The sequence below is a fragment of the Bos indicus genome, chromosome 14, assembly GCF_029378745.1.
Source record: "Bos indicus isolate NIAB-ARS_2022 breed Sahiwal x Tharparkar chromosome 14, NIAB-ARS_B.indTharparkar_mat_pri_1.0, whole genome shotgun sequence".
Taxonomy (NCBI): Eukaryota; Metazoa; Chordata; class Mammalia; order Artiodactyla; family Bovidae; genus Bos; species Bos indicus.
This window is the reverse complement of record NC_091773.1, coordinates 39,703,779-39,715,578: the sequence shown is the minus strand read 5'-3', so window position 1 is coordinate 39,715,578 and position 11,800 is coordinate 39,703,779. Positions and strand designations below refer to the sequence as shown.

The 11,800-nt window shown below is 37.3% G+C and overlaps 1 non-coding gene across 1 annotated transcript; it reads left to right on the top strand.

The window, feature by feature from the left end:
• The first annotated feature begins 301 nt into the window (after positions 1-301).
• On the top strand, positions 302-404 carry LOC139187040 (U6 spliceosomal RNA). The gene has a single exon (XR_011570742.1). It is a non-coding gene; the product is annotated as a U6 spliceosomal RNA (small nuclear RNA).
• The last annotated feature ends 11,396 nt before the right edge of the window (positions 405-11,800 follow it).

Here is an 11,800-nt window from a genome sequence, read left to right as displayed (position 1 = left end):
AGGCAATAGTTTTCCTTGGTTATGCAATGTTTTAGCCTAGAGGAAAAAGTAAAGAAAGTAGGAATAATATCTGAATGTTGAAAGGTAGTTTCTGTTTCTTCAGGATTCTGGTTAATCCATACCAGTTTTCAAGTGCGTATTACTGAATTTAAATACAGTTGGGAGAGATATCCCTTTGAGATGAGATGTAGCCATTGGTTCCAATTTCAAAAGGATCTATTCCTTCAAGAGGAATCCACTACAGTGCAATTGATTTCTTTCCTATATTCTAATCTGCTCCTGTCAAAAAAATAAAACGAGGTTGCTTCGGCAGCATATATACTAAAATTGGAATAATGCAGAGAAGATTAGCATGGCCCCTGTGCAAGGATGACATGGAAACTCCTGAAGTGCTCCAAATTTTTATTTGCGTCATTGTAAGGCAGAAACCAACACAACACTGTAAAGCAATTATCCTCTAATTAAATATTTTTTAATAAAAAATAAAAATAATTGTCAAAAACAAAACCAAATTACTGAGAACTTTACAAATTGTCTCTCTTTCTCCTATTTTAATATCTTTTGATTTCCATTCATAATGTGTTAGGAGTCCATTCATGTGTCCCTATACCTTTTTATGCTACTGCTGCTAAGTCGATTCCGTCGTGTCCGACTCTGTGTGACCCCATAGACGGCAGCCCACCAGGCTCCCCCGTCCCTGGGATTCTCCAGGCAAGAACACTGGAGTGGGTTGCCATTTCCTTCTCCAATGCATGAAAGTGAAAAGTGAAAGTGAAGTCTCTCAGTCGTGTCCGGCTCTTAGCGACGCCATGGACTGCAGTTCACCAGGCTCCTCCATCCATGGGATTTTCCAGGCAAGAGTACTGAAGTGGGGTGCCATTGCCTTTTCTGATACCTTTTTATACACTCACCTCCATGTTCATTTCAGCACTATTTGCAATAGCCAAGACATAGAAACAACCCAAGGGTCCATTAATAGATGAATGGATAAGAAAGGACACAGTATATATACACAATGGAGTATTACTCAGCCATCAGAAAAGCTGGAAAGTCAGGAAAGAAACTGCCATTTTCTACAAATGAATGGACCTTGAGCACATTCTGCTGAGATAAGTCAGACAAAGTAAAACAAGAACTGTATGATGTCACTTGCTTCCCAGGTAGCTCAGGTGGTGAAGAATCTGCCTGTAATGCAGGAGACCCAGATTCAATCCTTGGGTTGAGGAGATCCCCCAGATAAGGAAATGGCAACCCCCTCTGGTATTCTTACCTGGAGAATTCCATGGAAAGAGGAGCCTGTTGGGCTAAAGTCCACGGGGTTGCAGAGTTGGACATAACTGAGTGACTCACACACACATGCATACACTCATACACCCAAACACAAGATGTCACTTACACAAGACATAAAAAAGTCAAACTTATAAAAAAAAACATAGAGTAAAACAACGTTTAGCAGAGGATGGAGGAGGGGGAGTATAAAACTGATGTACTGTAAGGGTACAAACTTGGCAAAGAGTAGTAAATAAGCTGTAGAGGTCTTTCTAAACTCTTGTATTCCTACTTGCTAAAATCCTGAATTAAGTGTGAAATCTAACTCCAGTGAGAACAGCTTCAATCAGTATTATTAAAAAAATAAAATCTATGACTTTGGCAATTTCATCCTTCTGTTTCTGTCTGATGTATTTCTCTAATTTCATCAGCATCTTAAAGTCATCTAAGTTTTGTGTTACTCTTTGTATTAATTTTCTCCTGTTCCTGACCTCTTTATGTCTGTAATTCTTTTAGGAAGAGGGATGTGTTGCTATTCTCACTTTCATCATATTTACTGCAAAATTCCACTCTAAGGTTTCTTCACTTGTCTCTTAAGATATTTACCAGTCTAGGACCTTAAAGTTTCCAAAGGTAACAAAAACTTCTCCTTTAAAAATTAGTGCTTCCTTTTTAGAGTAGGAAATTTCTACAATATTGCTTTTATTTGATATTTGCATTTTGCTAATATGGAGTGATAGTGACAACGAAAGGTGCATTTTTACTATGATCTGTGTTTCCTGCTGTAATGCTTGTTGCTTCTTTCTCTTTATCCTTTTATTTAGTTATTTTTAAATTTTTGATATGGACCGTCTTCCTACTTCCTTTCAGTGCAGTTCAGCTGAACTTGTCAAATAAACCTTTCTTGCTACTGGTGCTAAATCTAACTGGACTCAACCAATTCAAATGTTTTGTTCCCCTTTTCCCCCCCTCCCAAATCTCCTGTTTGAAATGCAGTAATAAAGCATAATATTTAAAGTTGGTTCCATTCCTCACTGACTTGTTTTTCATCAGAATCCAGGACAATCTTATGAATAATTATTTTAATACTGTATGAATTGTATAATGGCTATCGTGATTTGCAAATTGGGCTATAAATACCCTTGAGAACGTAGCTTCTATAGTAGGAATACTAAAAGCTCTTGCAACACCTTAGAGAATTAACTCTACTCAAAACTTTGGGAGAAAATTATTTAGTATTAAAAAAAATAACATTGACATATTATAGGAAATGTCATAAAATTATTTTAAAGGGTAAAGATGAGGCTTTAAAGAAATTTTATGACTACATTTTAGCAGTTTTGATCTAAGCTCAACAAATGAGTGAAAGTTTACATCCATTTTTCTCTGTCCTTATTGACAGATGCTGCTAAGAAGTACTGACCCAAATGTTTTGAAATAGTTATATCAAATAAGTATTTTCATTGCCCCTGAGCAAGCAAAGATGCTTCAGCATGAGACACTAACTTAATTAGGTTAAAATATATACAAACACACATAGACATTAAAAACTCAAGTTTTCAAAAAACATTTAATAACATTAGAAAAGTTCATGGACTTTTTAATTAAGTGAAAAATAAAGCTGGCTATGAAGCTTATTGATGATGGGAATTCAACTTTGGTTACAAAATACATATATTTTATTACGTGTGTATTAGCTGCTCAGTCATGTCCAACTCTTTGTGATCCCATGGACTTTCACCCACCAGGCTCCTCTGTTCTGGAATTCTCCAGGCAAGAGTGCTCGAGTTGGTTGCTATTTCCTTCTCCAGGGGAACTTCCCATCCCAGGGACTGAATCCAGGTCTCCTGCACTGCAGGCAAATTCTTCCCTATCTGAACTGCCACTATACATATAAACTAAATGCAAATGAACACAACACATAAACATTTTAAATGTCAAATGCTCTGTTATGTTGGTGGGATTTGGTGATTTTTATTTTCTTGTTTATATTTTTCTCTATTTTTATCAATAATTAAACATTCTATAATCAGAACAAATCTGTTTTAGTATTCAATACAAACTTTCATATTTGATTATATGTTCTTTTAGAATAGTGATTATATCCTATTTAACTTTGAGTCACTCGAATGAAAGCTGAAACCACCTACAGCACACAGCTTATTCTCTACATTAACATAACTCTACTCCACCATTAGGCTGTCTTCACCAATATCACTTTACTATTCCATTGTCTTCATCAACCAACATACGTTTACTATTCCAGGAAACTCGTGACCGGGAAGATAAGTTGAAGGTAACTTTATTGTTCATTTAGAAGCTTCCAGGAAAAATCATTTAAATGAACATCAAGCCATCAAGACTTTTCAATACATAGCATTAGACGACTATTTAGTCTTCTAGTCTCTTCTCTTTGTACACCCTCACCTCAAGACCTTCCCTTTGCAGTGTCCACGAATACACATTATTACATCATGATTATTTTTCAGTGCTAGTCACCCCTTCCCCCATCACCCCTACGTCGAAAGATCTTCCATAAACTGACTCCAAAATCTCATAAATATCCTAACTTTGCCTTCTTTTTTCTCTGAGGCAAGGAAATCTCTGTCAGAGTAGTGTCCTCACTTATAACGTAAGAATAAACTTACTTTTGTTTTATCATCAGGTTTGTCTGGTGAAGTTCCTTTTAGGGAAGGGAAGTTTCTTTTAGATGACAAAAGTGTGAGCAGCACAGAGCCTTATACCATAACAGGTGTTCAGCAAGTATATATTGAAGTAATATTCAAATGTAATTCACTAAATTATTGTCAGTGTCTTTGTATCTCTAAGGATACAAATACTCAATCCACCTTGTGATTGTGGACTCCTGTGACTCAATCCACTTTGAAGACAAACATGAATTGTACCGTACTTACCTTTTGGTGTCAATGGGCACATTTCATTAGAGAAATTTAATCTATACGTTGATATTTGCTCTCATTTCAAAAGCATATTTCAGTAATATTGTTCAGTATGAGAAAATGTTTTCCATACTGTTCTTTTTCTTTACTTCCCATTGAAAATGTAATTTTTAGTTATGATTTGTTGTGTTCAGTCGCTCAGTTGTGCCCAACTCTTTACAACCCCATGGACTGCAGCACGCCAGGCTTCCCTGTCCTTCACTGTCTCCCAGAGTTTGCTCAAACTAGTGTCCATTGAATTGGTAATGCCATCCATCCATCTCATCCTCTGTTGTCCCCTTCTCCTCTTGTCTTCAATATTTCCCAGCATCACCGTCTTTTCCAGTGAGTCTGCTCTTAGCATCAGGGGTCCGAAGTATTGGAGCTTCAGCTTCAGCATCAGTCCTTCCAATGAATATTCAGGACTGATTTCCTTTGGGATTGAATGGTTTGATCTTCTTGCAGTCCAAGGGACTCTCAAGAGTCTTCTCTGGTGCAACATTTTGAAAGCATCAGTTCTTCGGTGCTCAGCCTTCTTTACTGTCCAACTCTCACATCCATGCATGAATACTAGAAAAACCATAGCTTTGGCTATATGGACCTTTGTCGGCCAAGTGACGTCTTTGCTTTTTAATACCCTGTCTAGGTTTGTCATAGCTTTTCTTCCAAGGAGTGTCTTTTAATTTTAGCTATGATGGATTAATGTAATTAATTAATTTTATTATCTGAGTTTTCTTGTAGACCTAAGTTTTGAAATATTAGCCTAGTAACAGAATTCATTAGCACTATTAAGAAATGCAGTGGGTGCTTGATTTCTGGAGGTGTGTTCATAATCGTTATTCCTTGGCTTTAAGAAGGTAAGTCTTCTCCTTTCTTTGCCAGTTTAGAGCTGAAGAACTTAAGAATATAATAATCAGCACAGACTTGTGTCAAGTCACTTCAAAGGGAACGTGTATAACAGCATTTCCTTTAGAAAGTATTGACATATGTAAAGACAGAATGTTTCAATGGATAATAGTTGTGGTGAATTCCTATTATGAAAGCAGAGACAGAGGACACTACTAGAGACAAGTGGCCTACCTAGGCAAAGCACTTTTAGGCTCTGAGGCACTATCATAGCCAGTGTGATCAAACTTTAATGTACATACAAATTATTTGAAAATCATAGAAAAATTCAGACTCTTGTTTGAAGGTCTAGAATGAGCCTTGAAATTCTACATATTAAAAAACTGCCAGGTTATGTTAGCACATTTTGAATAGTAAAGATTTAACTGAAAGAAACTATGGCAAGTGGACTTGTCTTGTTTATCTCTGCTTTTTCGATTTTACATCCACCCAATCAAGTTCTGATTGTAACATGGGTTCTTTTTTGGTTTATCTAAATAAGAATATCATTAATCCCAAGGTTGTACTTCTAATTGTAAGTTAATATGTGAGCATTTTAAATTTATGTACTTATTTCTGTGATTCATTAACATGCATTTGCATCTATTACATGAAATTAACACAAACGATAATAGTTGATATTTATTGAATATTTACTCTGTGACAGTTGTTATGGTCCTCTATATACACAGTACAACCTAATCTTATCCTCACAACAATCCTACAAGTTCCTATTTTGAGCATGACTTCACACATAAGAAGATTTAGGCTTGGGAAGTTTAAGTAATTTGCCTTAAGAAAAAACAGCAAATAAACAGCAGGATTGAAACTGAGGCAGTCTGCCCTGTGGTAAACAGAGTAATGGTCTCCAGAGATATCCACTTCCTGATCCCCTTGAACCAGTGAATATGATACTTTACGTGCTAAAAAGGACTTCGAGGGTATGACTAAGTTAAAGACCTTGACATGGGGAAGTCATCTTGGATTATCTAGGTGGACTCAATGTAATCGCGAAGTATTTACAGGAAAAAGAGACAGTGATACTGGAATCAGGAAAGTGAGATATAATGATAGAAATAGTTGGAATGATGTGAGTTGAAGATGAAGGAAGGGGCTATGATCCAAGGAATACAGGTGGTCTCTAGAAATTGGAAAAGGTATGTAAATAGATATACCTGTAAAAAAGGTATGTTTACAGACAATCTGTAAACAGATTGTCTTCCAGTGTCTCCAGAAGGAATATAGCTCTATGAAAACCTTGATTTTAGGGTTATATCTTGATTTTGAACACAAAATAAAATTGTGTTCATACAAGTCACCAAGTTTGTGCTGATTTGTTAGAGCAGCAATAGGTAATTAAGAAAGGCCCTGAAGCTCAGGCTCTTCAATCAGGTATTATGGTTTCAGAATAAGAAAAAGGCAGAGAAAATAGAAAGGAGGAACTGAAAGCAGATTTTAGAAAAAAGAAGCAATAAACTCCTTTATAGCAATAAACTAGTGACCAATGAGGAATAACTATTTATTTAGCAACTGCTTTGTATACAGCACAGTGCTTGACTTTTATACATGATATCTTGTCTAGCTTTATGACAATTTTCTGCCATCTTTTGTTTTATTTTTAATTGGAGGATAATTATCTTTAGATCAGTTCATTCTGCCTTCAACTGAGTGACATGTATGTCACTAAATGATGAGAGTACAAGGGAGAGAGCAGAAATCAGGGAGCTGAGCATGGGAACCTGGAGCCACCACTCACTAATGCACGGCTGTGGCCAAGTTACTGATCTTCTAAACACTTCAGGGTCCCTCTTTGGTAAAGAGAAACACTGTTAATTATATCTCTATTATAACATTATGAGAATTAAATAAGAGAATTTCCTAAAACATATAGAATGCTTGGAGTATAACAAAACACTATTTAAATATGTGTAAATAAATTGAAATTTTCCAACTCTGAGCAATATAGAAACAGTCCAATGTTCTGAGCTAACAGGATATGCCTAGAGTTTAGAGAAAAACAGGGGAGTTCAAAACAATGAGAATTGTTTTAACTTTAAAGTTCATTGTAGTCTTTCCTAGCTGATCTTTTAAAGATGTGTTTAAAATGTTAAGTGGGAGGGGAAAAGTTGGAATCCTAAGTCACTGAATGTTTGAAAATTATTCTCTCATCTGTGCATCCTTAGATATGACATCCTGTCTTTGTTCAAAATTTAATTACATTTACTATTTGTTTACTGTAATATTCTGACCTTTCTGATGGGTAATATCCTTTAATACAAAGACAGAAACATATCGTCTTTCCTAGGTTTTTGGTTGTCTTATCCCCTTTCCATACAACAGCAATTAATGATCTAAGGCTAGCACTGTTCTCCAAATATTTCAAGTTCAGATTGTCCCCTCATCCTTCATTTCACCACCAACCATTTTCATTAGCCTCCAATTTGGAGTAAATTTGTCCAAAATTTTCTGTTTTTAACTTTCCAATCATTTTGCTAATAATAATCCATGATTGTTTCCAGCTTAATTTTTTACTTCAGTCTCAATTATGAATTACTCTCTTCCATTTAGTTGGAGATCACTTGAGACTTATTAGTTAATGATTGGGCTCTCTTCGCATTCAGTAGTACTTTAGATTTTTACCTTTTATTTGACAATATTGATTAAATCCAATCCTTGCAACATTTATTGAAGACCTATTCAGAACTAGACGTAGTGGTAGGTTCAGAGGTGGATGTAAAAGGATGATCAAAACATCCTTTGTCTAAAGGAGTGTACCGTCTGATCAGGGAGAATGATAGGTACGTAAATAGCTTTTTGAAGAGATTAGTTTGGAATCTATACAACTGACAAAAGATGGCATATAGCTTCCTTGAATCCCATGTCCTGATTTACTGCAATCACTACTCTTGGCTTCTCCTATGTCTCTTGGTGACAATTAGGTCCAATAGCCTCATTTCTATGTGAAGGGTCAGAAGCTGAGCAAAGGAGAAAATATTTTAGACCTTTCTATAAAACGTTATTTTTCTTCATATGCTACTGAACTTCCTGTAGTTGTTCATTTCCCTTTACTTTCTAAGAGAGTTTATAATATGTATCATGTAAAGATCTTTATAATAATGCACTTTGGAGTTAGTTACCCGTACTTCTAGAATCGAAGAAGACGATGGCACCCCACTCCAGTACTCTTGCCTGGAAAATCCCATGGACGGAGGAGCCTGGTAGGCTGCAGTCCATGGGGTCGCCAAGAGTCAGACACGACTGAGCGACTTCACTTCCACTTTTCAGTTTCCTGCATTGGAGAAGGAAACGGCAACCCACTCCAGTGTTCTTGCCTGGAGAATCCCAGGGATGGGGGTGCCTCGTGGGCTGCTGTCTCTGGGGTCGCACAGAGTCGGACACGACTGAAGTGACTTAGCAGCAGCAGCACTTCCAGAATATTAGAAATATATGAATTTTTTAAAGAAAAAACTCTGAGTCTGTGCTCCCACAGAATTACTCCTAGTCAGTTGAGGAATGTGGGTTTTATTTTAGGCTAACACACGTTTTGTGTTTTCATAAAGTTTATAATAATATTATTGAATTTGCTTTCTCAGTGTTATTCTTAGATTCCAAACATTTGAAATCTGGTTTTAAATATGAAACTTGGTGAATGCACTTAAGAATTTCTAGATTTAATTGATTCATTTTTACTTAATTCCTTAGTGTCGAATTCCAAGTAGCAGCATGTGAATGAGCTGTTCATGTTGTTCCTTAAAACCTACTGTACTGTTTTGGGTAGGAAAAAAATCCCATGCTGAACAATAGAGCTAATACTAAATTTCCCTTCTACCACTGAAGAACAATATGTGCTTAATATTCATCTCTGCTAAGTGACTATATAGATATATTTAAATTATACAAAATATTAAGGTAATAAAAACCCTATTTACTTCAGAAAATTTGCTTTAGCCCCAGCTATAAATACAAAAGTTTCTTTTTCCTTTTCTATTCTTAAAAATGTAGTTTCCTTGCTACCATCTCTTATATCACCAGACTAAAGAAAATTGTACCACCAGCTAATGACCCAAGTAGTCCCATTAATTTGGAGAATTTTGAAGAAGAGTGAAAAGAAATAGTGAAGTACAAAAAGATATTAAAATGATTAGATGTTTTGGTGACAGTTCTTCAAATACCTTAATTAATCCCCAGGAGACTTAGTGATAAAGAATCTGCCTGCCAATGCAGGAGATGCAGCAGACCCAGGTTCAATCCCTGGGTTGGGAAGATCCCTTGGAGGAAGAAATGACAACCCACTCCTGTATTCGTGCCTGGAAAATCCCATGGACAGTAGAGCCTGGCTGGCTACAGTCAATGGGGTCATGAAGAGTCAGAAATGACTGAGCAACAGAACACCCACACATTTTAGATCTTGGTGCTATCCTCAAATGGCACCCCACTCCAGTACTCTTGCCTGGAAAATCCCATGGGCGGAGGAGCCTGGTAGGCTGAAGTCCATGGGGTCGTGAAGAGCTGGATGTGACTGAGCGACTTCACTTTCACTTTTCACTTTCACGCATTGGAGAAGGAAATGGCAACCCACTCCAGTGTTCTTGCCTGGAGAATCCCAGGGACGGGGGAGCCTGGTGGGCTGCCATCTACAGGGTCTCACAGAGTTGGACACGACTGAAGCGACTTAGCAGCAGCAGCAGCAGCTATCCTCAAAATATTTTGAAATCACCCTGGAAAGAGATTGCTACCTTTTTCATATTCTCTGCAACTTCCTGTGGTTGCAACAAAAAAGACAGGCAGCTAGTTGCAGAGGTTTAACCTCCACCCACTGACCCCCTCACCCCATTCAGCTTTGATAATGAAATGTCACTAACAGCACATCATTCTTCTCCTATCCCTCCCTGGTTCTCCTGAAGGAAAAGATTAGTTCCACTCATAAAAGTGTAAGGATTTATGCTGTTTCTGGTTTCATGTGATTACATCATCAGTTAGTCAACAGCCAAAAGTCAATAAATATTTACTGAACACATATTACATGGTAGGCACATTGCCACTTAATATCAATGCGGATTAGATTCCAACAGTTATGGGTTTCTTGGCTATACAAGAGTCGGGCACAAAGAAATAAATAAATGCAACATTTCTATGGAAATATTCATTTATATCCTCTTATTTAATGGGATTTAATGGTATCTGAGGCTGTCCTGAGAAAAATAATTTGAACCTTGTTTATTATTAAAGATGAGTGAAAACAGGCCTGATGGATTGTGGGAGCCCTGGCTGGCTGGCTGGCTGAATTCGCTGTCGTGTCTGATTCTTTGCAATCCCACAGACTATAGCCCACCAGGCTCCTCCATTCATGGGATTCTTCAGGCAAGAATACTGAAGTGGGTTGTCATTTCCCCCTCCAGGGGATCTTCCTGACCCCGGGATTGAACCCAGGTCTACTGCATTGAAGACAGACGCTTTAACCACTGAGCCACCAGGGAAGCCTAGTATATGTCAGATGACATTAGCAAATAAACGGTCTTGACCCTCAAATATCAGAGAAGAGAGACCCCATTCGTATATGACTCTGGTAAAGAATCTCCTATCACCGAGAGAATCTGACTTTCAAAGATTTCATTCTCTGAGCACAACCTATTACTTTCAGCTAATGCTCTTTTAGTATTGCCCTCATATCATTCTTTGATGTGTTTTGGTCTTACAAGTGATTTATCCTACCACTTTTTATTATTTCTCATCAACTCATATGTCTTCTTTTCCTCACCCAACTTTACAATCACTGACTTTTATTAAACAAAATATTAGGTGCATAGGTGCCTGCTAAGTCACTTCAGATGTGTCTGACTCTTTGAGATGCTATGGACTGTGGCACACCAGGCTCCTCTGTCCAAGGAATTCTCCAGGCAAGAATACTGGAGTGGGTTGCCATTTCCTTGTCTAAACACTAGGTAATCTTAGAAAAATTCTATATCTCAAAAATTCCACTGCCACATGAAATATACATTTTAATATATAAGACTCTTTTAATTTAATTTATTTAATCAAGATATTCAGGAGGAGGGCAAAAGGAGAAGGGGACTACAGAGGATGAGATGGTTGGATGGCATCACCGACTCAATGGACATGGGTTTGGGTGGACTCTGGGTGATGGACAGGGGGGCCTGGCATGCTGCGGTTCATGGGGTCGCAGAGTCAGACACGACTGAGTGACTAAACTAAACCAAACTGATGTGAAGAACTGACTCATTGGAAAAGACCCTGATGCTGGGAAAGATTGAAGGCAGGAGGAGAAGGGGATGACAAGGATGAGATGGATTGATGGCATCACCAATGCAATGGAAATGAGTTTGAGCAAGCTCCGGGAGATGGTAAAGGACAGGGAAGCATGGCCTATTGCAGTCCGTGGGGTTACAAAGAGTTGGGCATGACTGAGCAACTGAACAACAACCATTTAGTTTAGTATAGAACTGTACCTGTCTACCATCTTATCCATAGCACCTAGTGTGATATCAGACACATAATTGGTACTCTGTCATTACTTGCTGAATACTTAAGTAGATGAACACATATAAAATGTATTTGAGAACCACAGATTTGTAAAAACCTAAATTTAATAAAAATTATCTGAAACTATAAATATTTCTGGTTTTATGAATGACAAAAAGACATTTATAATAGATACAAGTTAATTCTTATACATTTCCATCAAAGTA